The sequence below is a fragment of the Agelaius tricolor genome, unplaced genomic scaffold (genome assembly GCF_023055355.1).
Source record: "Agelaius tricolor isolate 1412-34295 unplaced genomic scaffold, bAgeTri1.0.p SCAF_8, whole genome shotgun sequence".
NCBI lineage: Eukaryota > Metazoa > Chordata > Aves > Passeriformes > Icteridae > Agelaius > Agelaius tricolor.
The window spans coordinates 42,738,788-42,762,423 of NW_027269268.1; positions in this window are offsets into that span (position 1 = coordinate 42,738,788).

Sequence of the window (23,636 nt, forward strand, 5' to 3'; positions counted from 1 at the left end):
TGCTTTGACTGACTGAAGCTGACCTCTGTCAGTTACTTTGTCAGAGAAAAAAATCACAGGATGTCACTGTGATCATGAATAGGCTCATAAATACTCAAATCTCAGCCTCGTATTTTGAAATACTCAGATTTCAAACACATATGAATTAGTTTGGTAAAATTGAGTTGTGCTGATTTCTTGGCAAAGGAGTTGATTACTATATTATGCAAAACCACTAGAGCAAATGTATGTGAATGTTTCTGGAGTTCCAGAAGGTTAAATGTTAAACTGTGATGGCAGCAGCTGGGGAAACAAGCCTGAATTTGTGCACAGTGTACAGTCCCAACTCTGTTCACAAATTTATGCCACTGTAGGGTGCAAGGCATCAGGTCTGCATACAGCTACGCTGTTGTCTGGCTGTGGGAGCACTTCCCCAGTCATCTGGTGCTTCAGCAGAGTTCATCAAAGCTGTTATTTCTATGTATGAGGAAAGGAGGAAAAGCAAGGCTGAAACCAGTGGGACGCCTGTCACTGAGTTTGTCTGCATCACATCATCCGTGTGAGCTCAGCGTGCCAAGAGTCCCAGGGAAGTGAGCCAGGAGGAGGCAGAGTCTTTTTACCTCTCCACAGAGGGTGCTGCTGCCTGCAGGTGTGGTTGAGCTGCTGAGGAGGGGATTAACCCTCACAGTGTGAGGATATATGGATCAGAATGGCAGCAGGTTGGGCTATTGGATCAGGCATGCGGGGAGTGAATGCTTCTCTTTGCCAGACTACAAAAGAAAATATTGTTTGGAAGGTTACAATAATTTTACGGTGCTAAAAGCCTAAAAATGTAACTATTATTCACCACTAAAGAAACTCTGTTCAGAGTAAAGGTTGTCTTATTTTGAGAGAATTTTGTAACACACCAGTGAGGTGATTAATGTGTAGTTTTTGGCAGGATATGAAGGGCTTTGAGTTTTAACAATTTGCAAAGAAAATCTATGTGCTAAAGCAGTTATGAAATACAAATCAACATTGATGGTCTTTAACATCACAGTATAACTTCTAGACTTTTTTAAAATATCACTGCAATACAAGTGATTCTTAATGGAATTTTTATTCTGAGAACTGCCTACTGACTTATATATATGTAGACGTACATGTTCACAAAATCTCCCAACAGACTAAGGAACTACCTCCTTGCACTATGGGAAAAAGAAGATAGGTATAAGAAAATGCTGATAGTAAAGAAGGGAGGTTTAAGAGGTGCAATTGTTAGGATCTTTACTGAATTTTTAACCATATGGCATAAGACTTTCCAAATAAATTTTAGTTTTCTATCAAGACTCCTAGAAAATTAGTATGGTGTCTGAAATAGAGGTCTAATTTGATTCCACAGTCAATTTTGCAGAGCTAAAAGTACAAACAAAAATCAAAGAAACAAAAGATCCCCAAGCTTGTTGTTTCTTTTGCTGCCAAATAGAATAGCAAAAAAATTGCCTAATGGAAATGTTGAAATAGGTTGTGATATTTCTAAAAATCAGAGCCAAAAAGTGTGTACATTTGCTAGCTGTAAGTGAACCATATACCTGCTAAACACTTACTAGATAAACATAGATAAATACATACATTACTGTAAATGATAGAATGCACCATGGAATCTTTCTTTTCTGAAACAGGTTTCAAACCTTCCATTAGGAATAAATGCACACAAAACAAGGAGTTTTGTTAAACAGGTGTCACCTTTGAAAAGTAAGGATTAAGTTTTACAGAGATAAATTGCTATTTCTTCATCAGTTTCTGTGTTAATTCAGAAAGACTACTGTGGAGATCATAAGAAATAAGAAGCATGCTCAGGTGATGTATATTCTGGTTTCTGCGTTGATGAATGCAGTGTTGATTGCTTCCTAAAGATGCAGCAATTCATGTGTTACCACTTTCCAATATACAAAGGCACATAAACAGGAGCCAAGAAAAGTCTGGAGAAACCTTAAACCTTTTGATAAGGGCCATCTTTGCATTGAAATTACTTTTCATAAAAAACTGTTCATATCTATCTGCCTAGCTGTTATAAGCAGTAAATCTCTTAAGAGCAAAGGTTGTTATAATTTTAATTTTATCAAATTAATAATATTTATTGTATTACATAATCTTATATGGTAAAGAACAACATAGAATAGCACATATCTGAGAGGTTACCCATCTATTCACATAAAAATATCACCAGCATATTTTTGCATGAGGGATAATGTCAGTGGAAGAAGTTGTTCCCTGGCAAGTCATCAGTAGACAAAGGATATCTTAATTGAATAATTGTAAATGGAAGAAATGTATATGGGAAAGACTGAGAGCAAATGCACAAAGGGTGATAAGGGGAGCAGAGTTATCTCTGAGGATGAGAGGAACAGATGTATGGGTATATAGCTGCTCAAAATTCTAAAAAAATTACACACATATTCATAAGGAGAAACAAAATATGCACTTTCAGTCTGTATTTTTCTGCAGAATTTTCTTTTGTGTTTTTTTCCCCAGTCATAAAAGCTAAGAAAATGAAGAAGGTAAAAAAAAAAAATTGATATTTATTTAGATGTAAGCATTTCATTTCCATGAAAAATGCAGTAGATGTATCAATAAACATGCTGAAAGTTGTAAAGATTATAAAGAAAATTGTATAAGTAATCTGATTTTGAATGAAGTTTAAGATGTAGAGATCAATGTACCCTTGTATCATCAAAAATAATCAAAATAAGCTTACTGGAACTTGTAATATTTGACCTGTAAGGCTAATTTTCAGAAATAATAAGTTGAGTTTTTCCAGCTTCCATTGAATTTACCTGGCACTCATTACAGAAATAAATTTGATAGAAGAATACAGATAGAAAGAGAGAAAAGACAGACAGAAAAACCATAAAAATTCTAGAATGGATCCCAAAGCTGAATAATCATGCGCTTTTTTAAAAACTTAAATATTATTATCTCACTTGATGTACCAGGTGAAGTTATTTTGCTCCTTCACATATCTCTTGGTAGCCTGTGATTCTAGTAGGAGGGAGAAGTAATGTAACAGATGAGAAGATGGGGAAGAAGTTTTTGTCAGAGACAGCTGGTTTCATAAAATAGAATCTGTGTGTCTGAACAGAAGATTAATTTTATGACTGACACGGACCTGAGGCTGTCTTGTCTGACATGACAGAAACTGTAGAAGGAGATGTGTGAAAAGCTAGGACTGAAATATCAGGCCATGTAAATGTCATAGTGGTTATGCATTACACATTTCATCATGGGAAATTAAAAGGTTAATGACAATCCATGTTTTCCAAAACAATACACTTTGCAATTTTTAAATGTTTTGTCAGCAAAAGGAAAACAATGTCTAGGGGAACATGGGAGAAAACAATAAACCCTTCTAACATCTGCTCTGGTTTTTTCTCATGAAATAAGCTCAGGAAGATGCAACGGGTTTGAGAATGTTTGCTGGGTGTGCTCTGCTATGGCTCAACCTCAAGGGCACAATAAACTTATAACAAGTGCTTAGAAACAGATCAAAGATCCAATGAATTATTTTGAATTTTTAACCTCTGACCAAAACACCATATCCTGAATACTGTTGCTGCTAATTGGAGAGCTTAAAAGATAAGTAGCATACAGGGACAACCATTGCCATAGGAAAGTAAAACTGTATGACTAATTATGGCATATTCCCTTGTCTATTCAATATGTTTATGTAAAATATTTTTTAATTCTTTCAGCAATAATGTTAGAACTTTTCCCCTATTGAGTAATATTTGAATTCATGAATATGCAAATTTTAAAGGTGAGAATGTGCATAAATATCTATTGAGCTTATTGCTACCTACGTATAAAAATCAAGCACAAACTTCAATGAAAATTGTTCACTTACATTTTTCACAGTTTAGTAGCAAAAGTTAAATTTATTTTGAAATCTGGGTTCATTTTGAAGAGGTGAATACTTAAGCAACTCCATTTTCAATTTACACAATGGTCTATAACCCAATGATAATTCTTTAAAGTTCATTGAAAAGTCAATGTGTTCTTTTCAGTGTCTTGAATAATAAGATGGCTCTGGATCAAGTTGGCTGTCTGTTAATTGTTGATGATAAAATGATTTGTATAAATTGATACAAAATTGAATTATATGTATTCAATTTGATGACATTTTTTGTTATTTTCTCAGGTTTTGGTGACTAGTTACCAAAAGATGTGAAATACTTTCTAATGCTATAACAAACTTAAAAAACAGGGAAAAAAGTGCTACTGAATTTTAATTTCATGAACTGAAATTGAAATTCATATTGGTTCAGCACATTTCAACAACCAAATACAACTGAATAGTGAATAAATGCTTTCATTTGCATGTATAATGGTTTCCTTAAACAATAACAGAAGTGCTTCTTTATACATATGAAAATCCTAGGATATGAATTTGATTGAAGTAAATAAGGTTTTGTTATTTAAATTAATAGTCTTAAATCTTTTATCTTGTATACTGACAAGTCTGTGTCTCTGACCAGATTGCTCTTCTTTCTCTTGATTCAAGCATGTACTGTGTGAAGTGGAAACAGGAACTTGAAATTCACTCAAAATTTCAGGATGCGTTTATAAGCATTTACCTGGTAGTAAGAAAGTGTTATGATCTACAAAAATCTACATTTTATGCTATTACTGGATTTAAAGAGAAAAATATAAAAGTAGAAGATGATTCCTTTTAAAGCTAATTGTAGTCTGTGTTGGTTTTTATTAAAAGAAAAGCCTCTTGATTGTCATACCTGGGTATATGATCTATAGCTTTAGATTCAGAAGAAATTTTGGTCATAAATTCTTTAGCATCAAAATATGACTTCAATGTCTAGATTTTTCTTTTCCTAATCTTTTGATCTTGCTTTTTTATAATAAATAGCGTTGGACATTTATTCCTGTTGGTTTGGTCTTTCATAGCAAATATAACAACTTCAGAATTTACAGTCCCATTGTGTAACAAAAAAGACTAATACTCAGAGAATGACCTTTATTAATTACCTATAATTTGTCAGTTGGCAGATTAAGGTTTGCTTTGTTGCTTTGTAATTTTTTTCTAAATGAAAAACTCCTGCTTAACGTCATCAGTAGCAATTAAAAGAATTACATATGGCATTTTCCTTTTTTTAGCATAAGGTCAAGAAAAAAAAAGTGATGCCATTTCATTAAAATGTAAATGTGTCAAGTGAAATTTAGCTAACTGAGTATTAATGATTTAATTAACAGGATGAAACCTTCCTAAAAGCAAAGAGAAGATTTATTAATACCAGTCTGAGCACAGGTAATAACTGATTTCAATGGAGAAATACTGTCTTCAGTAAGAAAGTCTTTTCATAAAATCACAAGCTTGAATATATAATGGCTTATCTTTAGTGAATATATTCATGAGAAAATAAAAGCTGAATAAAATTGAAAGAAAACTATCAGCTGTATCACAATTTCAGGTTAGGCAATTTAGATTTACTTCAATAGTTTTTCTAAATAAAGCTTTGATATGTTTCATGAAAGAAAAGTGCAATTTGCTATTAAATTGGTCTATTTACATAAGTTTTGAGAGGAAGAACCATTCTCAGTAAAAAAGTAACCACTTGTACTCTATATAGCTCTGAACATTAATGATTATGTGCCAAATACATCTAGCAAATACATTTCTCTTCTGTAATTCCAATAGAGTTGCTGTTGCTGAATTCAGAGATTAATTTAGTTCTGTGTGCTTCAAGATCAATGACTGAAACTACATGAGATGCTAGTCCTCAAACACCAGTAATAAGCATATCAATTTAATATGCAGGCCCTCAAAATATTTGTCTTTTAATTCTGAAGTTACCCATGGCAGACCGGCAAAGATTTTAAACTTTGTTGGTAAAGTTTACTTGTGTGTTTCAAGACATCTCTATGACTGCTTAAGCATTCACAGTGCTTAATGGTCAGATTGTACAACAGCAGTTACCAATAGTAGTTGTTCAAACGTGTAAACATTGTTACTCCATTTCAGTTTTAGACATGTGCAATGGCTTTTAACAAAGTTTGGATCATTTTCTTAATTTCATCACTTGAACCCGTTGACCAAGTGATGTCAGGATGGCTATGAAGGGGGTGGTGTGCAGACTGACTCAGTTGTATCCACTGCAGCCTTCCAGGTATCTGAATGAAAGCATAAAGCTGTAGTTAAAGCTTTTTGTAAAGCTTGTTTGCAGCCAGGAAGCTGCATGTCTAAAGCAACATTAGTGCAAAATATTAGAAGCAAACAGGGCATTTCTTGAGCATTTAAGTACAACTTGTCACTCATTTAGGCTTCAAAATCATGAGAGCTGTCTCTGTCATTAACACATCAGTTGTCTACTGGAATCTCTGGGTACTTTGGTACATCTTTCCTAGTATTGTGACACTGACTTCTGCTACTTTGTGCTATGCCACTATTTTCTTTCACTTGTTATGGTCCACAGTTGAGTCCCTCTCATTTGCAGGTTTGATTTATTAGAATAGCAGACTTCACATAACATCCTAGAAAAAATAGAGTTGTGTTGATCTGGCATTGGACAGGAAGATGGATAACAAATGTCCTATTGAAGTTTGTTTAATGTCTACTCTAAAGGCATTCTTCTGAGAGACTAGCTTCCTGTGGCTTGGACAGGTGCACTTGTAGCTGGGTTAAAAATTGACTGGATGGCAAGCCCCAGAAAGTGGTGGTGGATGTAGTTACATCCAGAAGGGAACCAGTCACTAGTGGTATGCCCCAGGGCAGAGTGTTAGGGACAGTCCTGTCAAATATCTTCACTATCTGAACTATCTGATTGTGAGCACCCTCATTGATTTCAGATGACAACATCTTGGGTGGTGGGAGTGTTAATCTACTGCAAGGCTCTGCAGAGAGACCTGGACAGGCTTGATTGATGCCAGGACAAGTGCATGGGGTTCAAAATGACAAAGTTCTGAGTCCTGCACTTGGGTCACAACAACCCCAGGCAGTGCTACAGGCTGGAGAAGAGTGATTGGAAAGCTGCCTGGTGGAAAAGGACCTGGAGGTGCTGGTAGACAGACGGCTGAACATGAGCCTGCTTATCCCAGGTGGACAAGAAGGCCAATGGCATCCTGGCCTGTGTCAGAAATAGTGTGGCCAGCAGGAGCAGGGCAGTGATTGTCCCCCTGAACCCGGCACTGGTGAGGCCACACCTCAAATCCTGTGTCCAGTTCTCGGCCCCTCATTTCAGGAAGGACATTGAGGGGCTGGGGCGTGTCCAGAGAAGGGCAACAGAGCTGTGGAAGGGTCTGGAGTGAAAGTTCTTTGGGGAGCAGCTGAGGGAGCTGGGGGTGTTTAGGCTGAGAAAGGAAAGATTGGGGGGAACCTTATTGCTCTCTGCCATTGCTTGAAAGGAGGTTTTGGAGAACCAGGGGTTGGTCTTTTCTGTCACTTAACAGGTAACAGAATGAGAGGGAGCACTCCATTGTGCCGTGGGAGGTTTACATCAGAGACAGGGTTTTGTGGTGACAATGGCAGTGTTAGGCTAGGGGCTGGAGTCAATGATTTTAGAGGTCTTTTTGCAACCTTAATGATTCTATGGTACTCTGTGTATATTCTATGTAATTAGAGCTGCCATGCTGGATTAGACCTCAGGAAAGATGTAGGTGAAGTAGTACCATGGGACTTGCATCAACAAGAGAGGGTATGGGAGTTAAAATTATTGCTTGCTTGAAAAACCTTAGTATTTCCTCTTACAATATAGAACATTATGTTAAACATTATCTAGAATGCATTTTGGGCATTTAATTTATCTTGTTGAATAGTAAAGAGCTGTTTAAAATTGAGGAGTCATATTATGCAATTTGCTTTTTGGAGTCCATTAATAAAATAAAATGGAAATAAACAGTTGCAGGACCAGTGGATTAGCAAGGTGCCAAGTAAAGCTATGGATGAAGAGTTTTCATTGGAAATACAGAGATATGTGTGGCCTATGGTGGTTTGAGGTTAGGCAGCCACTGAGTGGCAATTCAAAGGACATTGAGCAGTGAGGTGTGAGAGAAGACTGACAGGGAGCCTTCTGAAGTACCTCTTCAGTTACTTCAGCAATATTAATATCTTGAAAGCTGCTCTATTTAGATGAATCAAAAATTCTGCAGTATAGGAAAAAACACATTTTGTGCATTAGATCTGTTTCTCTTTCATAATTTTGAAGGATGATCATTGCTAGAGCAATAGTAAAAAAGTAATTTATTTACAGTGCCAGTGAAGAAGTCTGTTCCTAGTCAGTTCTGTGAAAATAAAATTAAGCCAGACCAGTGTTCAAACACAGAATATTTTCTTGACTCTTGAGAGTTATATTCAGACACAAAAACACTCAGAAAACACTTTAAAAAAATAATCTTCCAATGGTACACATGTCCATAAACAAATTGTTCTGTCATATTAACTGCTGCACACCTACATTAGTCTAAAATAAGAGTATGTTTTCAGGTATTGTATGGCTAATCCTTATGAAGTAGCAGGATTGTTGGCTCATGGCTATTGCTAGATTCTAGTAATATCTGTTGATAAATGTTGGTTTTCTTCCAGTGATGATGTTTTAATAGTAGCCACTGAAGTTATATAAACTTCTTAGTCTTCTTTAATCAGCACTGAATAGAAAGATAATTTTTAAATTAACATTAAAGCTTCATTGCATTTATGCTAGGTTACCAAAAATTGCCATAGTCATGGAGTTTCTAAAGACTGCTCATTTCTAACATTACTGTATTTTAGAAGAGTATTATTCTAATTGTTCATCTCTCAATATGCAGAGATTATTATTTAATACATTTCAGTCAAATTGCGGAAAGAGCAAAACTCATTGACACTTCTGAGACTGCTATTCACCAATGTCTTTATTATAACAGTTTCTCAAATGTAATTGCTTTGAAATTCATTTTCTAATCCTAGAGTTTCAATTGTTGGCCAAAGATTGAATTAGGAACAAGAGCCTAGATACTCAGAGGATTCTCTGAGGACTTGGACTTAGGTATTGCTGTTGTGTTAGCAACTACACAGTAATTGTGCCTTTGACCTTAGTTTAATTGCAAAAGATGGTCTGTAATAAGAATTTGTATGAAATGTAAATAAATGTCAGTTGGTGTACTAACAGGCTAATTTATTCATTAGAATAACAATAGCAAAACAAAAGTAGTATTCATAAATAAAAGCTAAGCATATGTTGAGGCTGAGAAAGCACTGTAGCTGTGTGGTTCCTCCAGTAAATATTTTGGCATGCAAAGTTACAACTCTGTCTGAGGAAATGCAAATGAATAAGGGGAAAAACAAACTGGAATGCTGCTACTGGGCTGTTGGTATCAAAGTTTCTCAGTGATCAGGCTGGGGACCAATTTAAATCAAATTTTTTTAAACTGGTGCAGAAGTGAAGTTCTGAAAATTCCAGTGAGCAAAACTGGAGGACACAGAAGATAAAAGAGTCAAAATAGCCATATAGTCAGAAGTGAATACTTTTGAGGATGATGATTTGCTCTTTTATAAGAAGACCTCCTTAAGGATTTTCTTTATAATAATATTTCACTGTTCCCTTCTACTGAGTTGAAGGGAAAGTGAAAGTAGTTTTAACTTTTGAATGAGTAAACCAATTTTCCATCACTTTCCATCACTTTCTATCATTGTAACTTCTGTTATGATGTGAATATAACTTCCCAGTTTTCTCTAGTTTTATCTCCAGCCATCTTTCCTCAACCTCACCACATAGTATCATAACTGAGAAATCCACTGAGAGGTTCTAAAGTGGGAAGATTTGCTGAGGGGTCTCCTTTATGCTCAGGTGTGTCCCTGGGTAAGTCAGTCTAAGTGCTCTCTGCTCCAGCAGGACTCCTCAGTGAAGGTTCCCCCAGCAGGATGCTGACAGACTGTCAGATACAAGGGTCTCAGCTTTCCTGGGGTGCTGACAGACAAATTAGAAAGTAAGGGTTGAGGAAATCTCCCTTTCCATGTGACAGAGGACTTTGTAGATACTTGCTATGCTGTTAAAGAACATACAAAACTAGAGGATGATACTGTCCTATGCTTTTCAGAAACTTATGAATTTAAGAAGTATGGGTCCGATGTGATTAAGTTATTACTGATAAATAAATCCAGACCAAAAAAATCTGCTATTAAAACTAAAGAAGGAATAAAAAAGGGAATTCTGTGGAATGGGAATAGCCCATAATTCATAAAAGAGAGAGTGCATTTGGTCTTAGTGTGTTTAGAGCTATGAAAAGAGCAAATGAATAGCTAGAAATTTAGGGGACTTAACACTAAACATAATTTTCTGGTGTGTAATTTGTGCATACTTTGTTTTCGAGCAAACTAAATTGAAATCAAGACAGCTAATCTCAATTGCCATAAATTCTGCTGCTATTTTCTGCTATGCAAAATTAATGAACAAAATAACTAAATAAGGAGGCACTCTAAATGAACTAAGCATCATTATACCAAGACACTTAAAGTGAAATCATGCAAATCCATCCTGGCAATATTTGCAAAGTGTGTAAAATATGTGTGAAAATGAAGGCATATGGCTATTTCTCACCAAGTACTCCTGCTCACAATACGTAAACAGTCATGAAAATGTGTAGCAGCCAACACGATATGTTGTAACAGATTTTGTTCAAAAATGCATAGAAAGGAAGCAGGAACTAAATTTTCAATAAGGCAGAGCCGAGAAATCAAGGTACGTGGATTAAATATCTGAGCGGGTAAATATTCACAACATTGGTACATTCATATAGTCCAATAGATCTCTTGAAAACTTGCATCTAGACCTGTTCCTAGACATCTACATGCATGAACACTCTTGGGTTTTTCCAAACATACTGTTCACTCACTGCAGAAAGACTCTTCAAATTTTAAGAAGCACAAAAGTTATACAGAATGAATAATAAGGTTAAGATTTTTTTTTCCTAATCTGCTCTGCATACATGCTCACTGAAACACAATATCAGATATTTAGGGTTTAATTTTTTGTAGTAAAACACACACCAAAATTACTCAGCTTTACTTGGTTGGTGTGTGGGTGGTTTTGTTTGGGGTGGTATTTTGTGTTTTTTGAGTTTTGGCTATTTTTTCTGCTTCTATGGGAAAAAAATAATCTTTTTTTTTTTCCAGATTGTCCTTACAAAAATAAAGCAGAATCCAGAAATGAAAATAGTAACTTCATTGAACATAGATGTGAGGGAGGAAATTGAATGAATTTTTTGTTTATAAAAAAAAGTATTGTTTCGGTGTGAGAGAAACTGTGAGACGAGAGGCTAAATGCCTAGGGGAGAGTATTCTGGGGGCTTGTGGTCGATGGCAAGTTGAATCAGCAGTGCCCTGGCAGCCAGGAGGGCCAGCCCTGTCCTGGGGGGCATCAGGCACAGCATGGCCAGCCAGGCAAGGGAGGGGATTGTCCTGCTCTGCTCTGGGTGGGAGCAGCCTCACCTCCAGTGCTGGGGGCAGTTTTGGGTGCCACAGTATAAGAAGGATTTAAAGCAATTGGAGAGCATCCAAAAGAGGTCATGAGGATAAGTGAAGGATCTAGAGGGGGGAAGCTGTATGAGGAATGACTGAGTTCATTTTCAGCCTGGAGAAAGGAAGACTGAGGGGAGAAATAGCAGTCTACAACTTCCTCACAAGGGCAAGAGGAGGGGCAGGTACTGATCTCCTGTTTCTAGTGACCAGTGACAGGACCCAAGGGACCAGCACAAATCATGGAACTGATTAAACCTAAATGAGCATCTGGGAAAATTCCTAATCACCTTTACTTTGCCTCAGTTTGCCCCTCTGTTATTGTCTCATTTAAAAGAATTGCAGGTAAGGCTTTGTTGAATTCCAAGCTTCATCATCTGACTTTATCAAGCCTTATATGAATATTACTCAAAAGAAAATATAGTTACTAAAAAAAAGGAAAATTAGAAACATATAATTTATCTGCTTAAGCTGGTTAATATTCTCACAAATTGGCTGGACAAATATTGAATCAGTAAACAGGAACCAACACAGGTTTCGGTGAAATAGCATTATTCCTTATTGTCTATAGAAATAACTAAGACATGTAGATATCCAAAATCTAGCAGTCACAAAGAAGAATGAAAAGTGGCAAATACAGGCCCCTGTTTAACTGTTTCTGTCACACATAATGAATGCTATATAAAAATCCATTTAACAACAATGTCACTGAGCCCTGTTGTACAGATCCTTCCATGACTGATAATGTTTCACAACTGCATAAAGATCCAGAGACGAAAGCAAATTTGGAGCAGTCTAATCACATAAAGAGTTTTGCAGTCTATCCTGATTCATTTCCCAGAGTGCTGCTTCTTTTGCTGTCTATTTCTGTTTAAAACGCTTACATACTTAATACATATTTGCAATACCTAAGAAGTTATCTGGTCCATTCAAACTCCACACATACTAATTTCCTCAAGACTCTTGAACACTTTATAGTGCTAATTATGTCTATTACTGCCATTTACTTTGAAATTATATGAGGGCTCCCTTCTGAAACAGAAATCCCCAATTTTGCTTAGTAATGAAGAAAGTTCTATTTCAGTAAGGCTTTCTGATCTAATAGCTCTGATTTCATTTAGAAATAATAGATTTACTTGTACAAAGAATGGTGACACATATGTTTAATGCAGATAACTGCTTATCAAATTTGTTCTAATTAGACATTTTTGTATTATAGGATTAATGTAGACACTTTGGGGACACTGCACAAGAAGCATGTGTAATTCACAAGTAAGATGATTTTTTAAAAGCAATTTTGCTTTTTTTTATGCTGTTTCTCCAATGTATGCAGGGTCAAATATAGTGCTAAAAATCATCAATGTCACTAGAATAAAGCTGGGAAACCTTTGATTCTAATGAAGTTTGAACCCGATACATTGCATATGTCTGTGTCTTTGTGCATCTATGAATTTGTTCATCTTTTTATGAATATGAATCCCAATTCAATCACCTTTTTTTTACAAAGAGCTAATTTACATAATTGTGCACCATAGTTTCTATTGTGAAGCAGCTTGAAAAAAAAAGAATTACTAGAAAAACAAGCCTCTTATTCCATTAGTCTGAGAACTAGACAAAATGGTTTTTTTTACTTGATGAAGATATAGCACACTTTATTTACAGTTGTGTCCTCATACCAAAGGCATGGCTAAAGATGAAAGTTCCAGTCTACTGATCAGGTTGAAACATTTAAATCCTGAGGAGAATCTGCACATAAACCATTATAAGTATATTTTAGTTTTGTTTTGAGTTTATTTTTGTCAGAGAAAGCTAATTCATTTTGGTAATATAAACATGAGACAAGCAGTCTTGTGTTATATGATGCCATGAAGCTGATATATTTAAGATCTTTCTTTGCTCTACAATGAACTATAAAGATATGAACCCCATATAAGGCCTAATAATAATCTACATCAGGATCACTGTAAAGAAGAAAAGGTGGAGGGCAGACTTGATCTTTCAAGACTGCTAAAATTACAAGAACGAGGAAGGGTCACTGGTTTTTCAAGCACATTTTGGATAAAACTGGAAAGCTTTATGAAGAATTGAGGAATTTTATGAGAAAAAAAATCATTAACTGCTTGCTTCTAAGGAGATGAAAAGAACAGGAATTGAGTGGAAGGAATCCAATTCTAAAAGTCACATCACTGTAAAACAGAGATTTAGGAAAGATGCACAGATGAGTTCAGAATGTATTATATGCCTTCTATTTGTTTTAGGTCAGGGGCTAGAGTTAAAGATACAAAGCTATGACATTATTTTATATGTACATACACCAATTTGAAAGCAAATCTAAAGAAGAAGATAATAAGCCGGAAGAATAATATTGAGAAATTTTTTGTGGGAAACCCAAAACATCATGGTGTTACACTGATAAGAAAGGGAGAAAAACATGAGAAATCTGATCAGTTAGTTTTTCTGAGGATATCAGAAACACTTATTTTCTTGAAGAATAAAAATTATAGTGGAAGGTAAATTTTAAGGGAAATCAAAGAAAGCAATTAGTGATTTTTGCAAGTTACCTAAGCTCCATAGCTCTTGGAGATATGGCAGGATATTTGATGTACTAAAGAAGTCTTCCTGACCTATGTTGCATGTTAGCATTCACAGCCTGAGCCATTTGCTCAGACACTGTTAGGTACATTGATATCTCAAATCAGTCCAGTCCCCAGCTGAGGGCTGTTCTGGTCCCACCCCAGCCAGCCACTGAGTACCACACAGCTGCTCACTCACTTTGCAGGGAAGGAAAGCAGCTGCTGGTTTGGCTCCAGGATGGAATGTCAAATCCAGTATGACTGCCAGATTGTGAGGCATTTTAACATGCTTGGTTTATACCATGTGAAGTCTTAGGGAAGTCAAGGTGACTCTTTGTGAGATAAGTGCTGCTAGTGATGAATAAGGTCATCGCAGTAAACTGATTATCTACATGTCACTTTAAAAATAATTCACTTATTAGTAGAAAATAACAAAATCACACCAGCCTCAACAAATTGACATTCGTGTTGAAGAAAATGACAGTAATTGGATACCAGCTTTTGCTGCAAAGAAGGCATTACTTTAATATTAATTCTATTTTTGCAGATATTAAAAATTGAAACAGTTGATTTTACTGACAGCAGCTAAATCAGAAATGGAAAAATACATTAGCATAACAGGAATATTCTTCAGTCTAATAAAAATCTAAAATAATATGACGTGGAGAAAAAATACAAAAGTTCCTAAATAAAGTGATAAATGAACCATATACAAGAAAATAACTACATCTAAGAAAATAACTTGATGACAGAGAAGTATTAATGATATTAATTAAAAAGGACTGGAGGTATTATGTCAAACAGCTTAGATCTTACCTAGCAATTGGAAACCTGACAGGACTTATGAAGTGCATTTTTCTATTAACAGCAGTCTGTAGAAGTATAGGGAAAAAATGCAGAGAATGCACATTTCAGATCCACTTAATGACATCCATCACATCCCTGTAGGGGTACTAGAAAAAGGTGTTTAAGTTGTGTACCAATCTCATTTTGCTGATAACACTTTTCATCAGAAAAGATGAAACAAATGTGACTTTCAGAATTTAATCGTGAAGGACAAGGACATTGGATAACAGTAACCACTTTAAATGTCTCAGGAACTTGCACTGTAAATGTGCATGTTATCAACTTGAAGGCAGAGCAACATACTTCAAGGCAAACTACCCAGATTATTTTAGTTCTTGAAGGAGGAAGGACACAGAGTACTTTAAATGCGTTATTCAGGTTACAAAAGAAAGGTGTATTCTCAGCATCACATAAATATGAAACAGTCTGAGGTAAAAAGAATCTTGTAACCAGAGGCCATTAGATCACTTTAGATGGATAAATAACTCCCAATAGCAAAGCAAATATGCAAAATTTCATCAAAGCTACAGCATTGCATTGGTAGTAGGCATGAAAGAAACATTTTCTATACAGAATGATGATTTATTGACAACTAATACTGAACAAAAGAAATTATTTTAAAAATACATTTGAAATTACTGAATATTGTTTTGCAGTTGAAAGATACAAGTGGATTTGCAAGAATGCTGACTAACGTGAGAGAATAATTACAAAGATCTTACTAAGAAAATCAAAAATTAGTCAGAGTCAGAAAACCTGATTGTAAAAATTATACTGATACACAGAATAACAATAACGTCTTAATACTGCTGGAGCACATTTTGTAATGTGACAATACATGAGAAGGGTCAAAAAACACATTTGCCTTTCTAGTCTTGCAGCTAAGTGGAAAAAGAAAAAAGACTGATAGCTTTACTCTATTGGGGAAAAAAAATCCTTGAATACATAATTATATTGAAGGTTATTTCAATTATTTCAAGTATTTCCTTATTAGGCACACACTTTTTCCTATACAGCTATGAAGTCCGGGATGGCTATGAAAGGAGTCATAGGCAAAGTGTTTATACATATTAAATTCACATACAGCCATGTCACTATCAGCATGATTCTTGTGCATGTTTCCTTTACTCAGGCATGTTTTTGCAGACATGTATTCACCTCCTTGGTCAACAAAGAAGGAGAGGGACTTTTTTACAAGAGCATGCAGTGACAGGAATTGGGGGAATGAATGAATTCAAACTAAAAGAGAGATATTAGATATTAGCAGGAACTGACTTGCTGTGGAGTGGTGAGGCACTGGAACAGGTTGCCCAAAGTTGTGGATGCCCCATCCCAAAACGTGCTCAAGACTGGGCTGGATGGAGCCCTGAGCAGCCTGGTCTAGAGAAAGGTGTCCCTGTTCATGGCAGGGGGGGTTGGAACTAGATGGTATTTAAGGTTCCTCCTAAGCCAGGTCACTCTATGATTCTATGATCCTATGATCTTCTCCCGACATTGAGACTGTAAAGCGAACAATTAGCTCTAGATTGCAGAACAAATTTACATATTCATTTCATTCTCCATCTGATCTTTTACAGAAAGAGTTTTGATGTTTTGTTTATAGTTAATTCATTTGTAGCCATTGTTATTTCTTTCCATTTCATGACACCATTATACTGGTCAGAATAAAATACAATCTGAAAGAGAAATTTGACAGACCAAGTGTTTTTTACCTTCCTCCTTCTATGTTTCTCAAAAGAGACATGTATCTTTGCCACTTTGGGACTAACGCAAACTTGACTAGTTCACACAAAACTTTCTGACATCTTTCCTCAAGCTTGAACATTTTTGTCTTCATTGCCACCACTACTGAAGATATTGAATATACTAAAAAAAACCATCATACTATTCAAAATTAAATGTTGAAATGACAGAATGAATGTGTAAAAAACATTAAATTACTTAGATAAATATGTCTCATTGATTTTCAATATGAAAGTATTAATTCCAGTATATATCTTTAATTCCCTCAGAATATCAGATCACACTCATTCTTTCTATGAAGACAGAAAACATGGTCTCTCAAATGCACAACTAGAGAGCAATATTTTAGTTCAGAGGATTGAGCTTTTATCTATAACATTGCAGTATTTTTATTTCCCAGAGTAGCTTACATATAGATTTATAAAAGAATTTCCATTGAATAGTAGTTCTCATTCTTCCATCTGTAATAGAGGCCAGAACTGACAGGTATTTAGGAAAAGAACAGAAAGAGAAGTACAAAAGTATTTTTACCTAGCGTGTGCTCTCAACTTCTAGCACTTTATCTGGACAATCATTATGCAATTTGCAAAGAATACCTGATAGAAAGAGTAGAGAATATGAAGCCAGGCTCTTCTCAGTGCTACCTGATGACATGACATGAAGCTCTGGGTACACATTTGAAGAGTGGAAATTCTGGCAGGAAATACAGCGAGGGTAGTTGAACACTGGAATTGACTGCAAAGAGATGTGGATTCTCTGTCCTTAGAGTTGCTGAAAATCTAAACCCTAAAACCTAACTGGACACATTCCTGAGCAAGCTGTTCTAGCTAATCCTGTTTTAAGCAGGATGTTTTTCCAGATGACCTCCAGGGGTGCCTTCCAATCTCAGCAAATCTCTGATTCTGTGATTCACTTAGGGGTGAGAATATTTATGATATCCGTGAAAAATGCCACACTTCAGAACTGCATATGGTTTTAAGTGCACTTGGAAAGCAAAGCCTGTGCTACTTCTTGGATTTAAGCCCAGGAGTAATAGAAGTCTAACCTACACCTCTAAATAGGCTCCTCAGGCAGAAATGTACTTGCTAGTGTATCAGTGACATTAGCAAAGAGAATACAGTTTATAAAATAAAAAAAATAGCAGTTGGAAATTGATATATAATAGTGCCTCACTGAAATCATTATTTTTGTTCTCTCACTTGAGTTTAAATGTAAAAAACCCCAGTGCTCTGCTAAAATTACAACTGATTTCCTTTACACTCACCTGTAGAAAAATAGTATCAAGGTAAAACTGCCTTTCTGTGAAAATCTGGTAAAGGAAATCTGTTCAAAATAAAAAACCCAACAAGTTATAAGTAGATACAATGGACTTGTAAGATAAAAATTTCAAAGTATATGGAAATCTAAATAGCTGAAGAAAGGCTAATGATGCATAAACTCCTTATTAGACACTTCAGGTGGCCTATCTGAGTCAGAGTTTTCCTACTTCTGTTGTTTTTTCCTGGTCTTTACTGACTGTAATAGTAATGGAGAAATTTAATTAAGAACTGTTATATCCTGTATATCTATCATGTAGAAACTACTGGAGTTTAAAATTCTCCTTTTAACAAGGGAGGGATCTACAGAACAGAAGGGCTGGTAACTGGGGGTGAACCCGAGGTTTCAACTCTCCCTCCTGTTGAAGATCTTCCATATAGCACTCAAATGCTCAAAATATTTACTGAAGTTGCCTTCCTTTGATTTCCTTTGGCAGGAACCCTAAAATAGCTCTTGCCTTGAGGCCACTCCAAAAAAGTAATAGATGCATAAATAGGCTATTAGTTGTCCCTTAAAAAGAAAAAAAAAAAAAAAATCAGTGTTTAAATATCAACATATTATGTAAATCTTGAAAAAAAGTAGAAATCAGAAGGCACATGAAAATGCCATTCAGGAACAACCGTATCTGATTTTTCTTATTATTTTCTTGTTATTTCCTGTAAAGATTGTCAAAATAATATCTTATTTTATAGAATATTCCAAACCTACGATTTGATTTTTATATACAGGATGAGAGATAGACTTTTTGTCCTAGGCTTCACAGAGAGAGGAGAGAGGTTTTGTTTCTCTTTTAAAGAGCAATTAAGTGATTTGCTGTTGGACGACCTTTTTGATCATGTACAAATAGGATTCAGATTATTTGACTTTCTGTTCTGTTCTTGATACACTCTTATTTCCTTCTGAACTTTTTCTCAGGATGCCTAGAGGCATATTTACAGGTAAGTAAGTGAAGAGCAAAAAATATTTCAGGTTTTTAAACACAACTTTATGACACTCTTCAAGAATCATAACAACATTAGTGATTCTAATTTAGAAAGCATTTCAGAAAACTATAAGTATTAAGAAACTGTTCTTAAATTAATAAGTGCATTTTTAACACAATAGGCACCATAATTACCTGTCAGTAGAAAATCAAGAAACTTTTATAATAGTGTAGATAAAAAGGTGAAATTGTGCATTTAGTCTTATTCATGGACCAACAATTAAGAGAAATGTCATAAACAAAATTTTTAAAAAGATTTTGACTTAAACACCTTGGCAACTCCAAGCAGAATAATGATCAATTATATCTCTAGGATTTACGTAGTGCAATTAAAAGATTCTCAGAATTAGCTTTAAATGATATATTTGTTTGGTGTACCTTGTGTGAAAAAATAGAAAACAAATTGCATTGAGCTAACAGAATTATTCCATATTGAATTTTTTTTTTCTTAAAAGACAATTGAAAATGAGGCTAGTCATCCCTCTGAGCAGTTTTAAAACACTGTGGCATCTGAAATAAGTTAGTGAACTTCACTAGAGAAATGGTAAGAAATAAAAGGTGCTGAGTTTTGGTAAGAAAATGACATGCTGGTTGCTATCAAAATCAAATATCAAAGAAATAGTCTTGTCAGAATTATCACAAGAACTGGACAAGGACTACTGAAGATAACAGCACACAGGGATTAAAGGCGAAAAATGCAGATCTTGAAGGACTTGCAATCAGTTTAAAACAATTAAGTTATAGAAGTATTACACTAAAGGGTACTAAAAGTAACATTTATCCTCTTTATCCTTGAAAACAAGAAAATTGTTTGAATAGGACAGTTATCATATGTAGGCATGTAGAAAACATTGTAATTAGTAATGGAAGTTTGTTGTATTATCAATTTACCTAGTTTTTGTGTATTAGCTAGTACATTTGATGGTACAGGATAAAGGAAAGAAAACAGAACACAGTAACCAGACACAGAATTTTGCTTTATCAGGACATTTAACAAGAGATTTGATTCAACAGGGTATTTTCTTTCTTAGGAAAGCAACAATTTTCAGGCTCAAATTTCAGAATCAAAAAATTTTGATTGTAGTCATGGTAAATTAGAAGAAATTTCAGCAGATAATGGCCATTTCCTTTAATCTCCTTTTTATCTGGAGAAAGAATGTATATATACACATTCTTACTCAATCCAGAAATTATCAATTCGTAATCAACAAAAACTCAGGTTTATCTAAAAAATGGAAAACAGTCAAACTTTCCTAAGGGAAAGTTTTTCTCAACATCTCTTTGAGAGTGTTTGAGGGCATTCTAATTATTGCTTCATGTCACTTGCTCATTACAAACGAGACTGTGAACTTTATGGATATTAGGAAGATTGAAGGATAATTCTTACTTCCCTCTTCAATAGGGCTGCAAATAGAACTACCCTAGACCCAGAGAACAGCAGAGCAACTTTATGGTGGCTTGTGGGAATAACACATCTTAGTATGCCTTTTAAATTTTTTAAATACTTTTTAAATTATGAAAAGCTTTACACCTTCAATATATAGAGCAAGTTTTTGAAATCTGGCCTGGAGACAATTTTGAGATAATAAAAAAATAAAATGCATATGTTTTTCTTCTGAGATTCTCTTTAGGTTTGGTTGACATGTAGTGTGAATCTAATGTCAGTTATCCTTTTGGTAAAATTCTGATTGCATGTTAAGATAATGCATCAGGAAACATATCTGTCAAGGCATAGTCTACAAATCATTTGACAATAATTCCAGCTAGTGGCACTGGCTAGTTTTTCTTGAATCCATTTTAATTTTGTTATCAAAATCAAATTTATGAAAGCTGAAATGTTGCATTTAAAGATCTTAAAGACCAATGACCTTTTACACCAAAAGTCTTTTCAGGTGGTCTGTGTGAGACCCAGGTCTGTGTGCTGGAGCAAGGATGGGAAAAGAATACATTTAAAATAATTGCCAAATAAACATGTATCAACTAATTTTTTTTATTTTTTTTTTAGAAAAGTGGTGTCCTTTCCAAGGAAAACAATGACAAGGGAATAAAACATCTGGTGGGAAGGAAAGTTCCTCCTTTACAAGTTAAGATATGAAAAGTCATGGCTCTTCACGTTAACAGTAGAGGAAATGCCCTATACATCAGAGAAATCTGTGTTGCACTAGTATAAAGAAGTTAGCACACAATTTTTTTATTGGTGTATGTGAAAAAAAAAATCCATATATTATTTGACCGTAAATACTTGATCTGTCAGGGAGAAAAAAAAAGCTTTGATATAGAATTAAATAAATAATGAATTAACTAAATAGTGAGTGTGGGAAAAAATGTGGTTTGGTGTTGTGATGCAAATAATGATAACCCATACAATCTCACAAATCCATTTGTGGTTATAATCTAATTTTATCTATCCAGTTGTTTTTCTTCTTTCTATCACCTTTATCACCAAATTAGAACCAAGATATTCTTGATGACAACCAGGCAACCAAGGACTGTGATTTGGAGAGACTTCTTTATAATGCAGAGGCCACTGAAGACATCCTGGGTAACATGTGATGTTCCCGTGCATTATTTCTTTTTCTCCCTTCTTGTGGCCTGCAGCAAGAAGAAAGGACGAAAGAGTAAGGAAAAAAAAATTAACCAAACACCTCCCACCTGGAAGATGAAATACAGGAAGAAATTATGTCATATGCAATGTTAAAAAAGCTCTACAGATTTAAAATCAGCTTTTATGTCCCTGCAGATTTTCTTAAACATCTCTACTCAGCTGCATTCCCAGATGATAGAATCATAGAGTATCCTGAATTGGAAAGGGCCCATGAGAATCATTGAGTCTGACTTCTGGCCCTGGTGAGGTGGGCATCATATACCAACTACATCAGGAAGCAAAAATCCTTCTAGAGTTTGTATTTCACAAAGTTGTTTTTCAAATTAAAATTTAGTATTGATTGCATAATGGAGAATTTGTATATTACACCGACTACTATTTGAGAGTTACAAAGATAGTAGCAGTGTAATTCCACTTGCAAGAATCCTTTCTTCAGGGATTGCTGAAACTCTATTGAATTCAGGCTTTTCAAGAGAATGTGGCTTTTCAACAGAGTATGTCATATGTCCTACATTTCAGTTAGATTGTTTTCTACGAGAAGAGCAACCTTTAAAGTTGCACAGTGCTAACCAAAAAAGGATATATACTCTTGACAGAAGCTTGTCATAAAATGCACTAGAATCCCAAAACAAAAAACCAGCTTGTGTTCCACTTGACATCTGCAGTTTAATGCAAAGATGAAATCGGATATTTCTGGTGATTGCCAGTATAGTGTATACAATTGTGTACAACACTTACCTCCCTAATTGAGGTCAAGTGGTGTCTGCTTTTCAGGAGAAATGTTTTGTAAGAACCCATGGAGTGTAAGTACTACATGTTGTTTCTAATTTTACTAGAATTATTCTCGGTTTTGTATCCGTCACTTTCTAGCCCTGTTAGCCTGTCTTCATCAGGTACATTTTTGCACAGTATTCTGCCCTTTGTGCTCTGAGTTTGCAAAAGTTTTGGCTAAGGCTGTGTCACCTCATTATCTATTTGAGATTTTTTTAAGTTTCAAACTGTTTGCAAGACAACTCATTCTACTGTATCTCTGAAACTGTTTCATACAACACCAGATTTTGCACCAAGTCTGACATTATTCTGTATGCATCAGACCTGCAGAATATGTGCAGATCCATTGGGAATAGGCATCACCTAAAGCAACCTCTTCTTACAGAGATAAATGAGTGCTTTACATTTGGAAAATCTTGGACTTGGAAAACCCTTTGCATTGAAATCACCTCTTACACAAAATATAACTATGATAAAATCCTAAAGATCTGGATTCTACTTTTTTTCTTTTTTACACTAGAACAATCAAGCTGCAGCACATCTGTATTCTTGACAGACAGTTACTGTCAAATCACCTGCAAAACTAAGAGAGTTCATTAAAGAAAACACATTTTTCACAAAGATGTTTTTGGCTCCAGTGAAAATACAAAACAAAGACTGCAGAATAAAGTGACATAGGAAAATAAATTCTTGAGGAATAGGCTCAGACAAGTGAGAAACACAGACCTGGAGGAAAAAAAAAAGAGTTCCTCCAGTAAACATTCTAAAGCAGTGAAATTAGTCAAGAGAGTTCATCAAGCACAAATCATATGGCAGAGCTAATAAGAGGAAAAGCTAAAAAACCCCAGCTCCAAAACCAGCTCTCAGGTACTTTGCATATGTGGCAATAATACAGAAATTTCTAGAAAATTGTTCTTAGTATCCATTTGCTTTGAGAATGTAAACCAGATTTTACTTCAAAAGCAATTTCATAATAATGACTTTTCACATGGAAGAGATAAAGCAAAATTAGAGATGAAATTCAACACTGAAAATATTTCTTTGGTTTTATTCCAGCTGACATCTTTGTTTCCTGGATATCTACTTTTCTTTTATTTATTTATTTTTTTCACTCTAGCAGACCTTTACACTATTTGGCTTACATTTTAAGACCAAAGCTACTGTACCTTTCATTCCCTGATTGATATTTGCAAGCCAGCAGGTGCTAATGGTGCAGAAAAGTACATACGAACTTGAGAGAACATTGTTGAATCACAGCATGAAGCCCAAGATAATATGGATATATACACTCTAGTTTTTCTGACACAGACTTTGAACTGTCATAGGTTTGGATAACAGTTG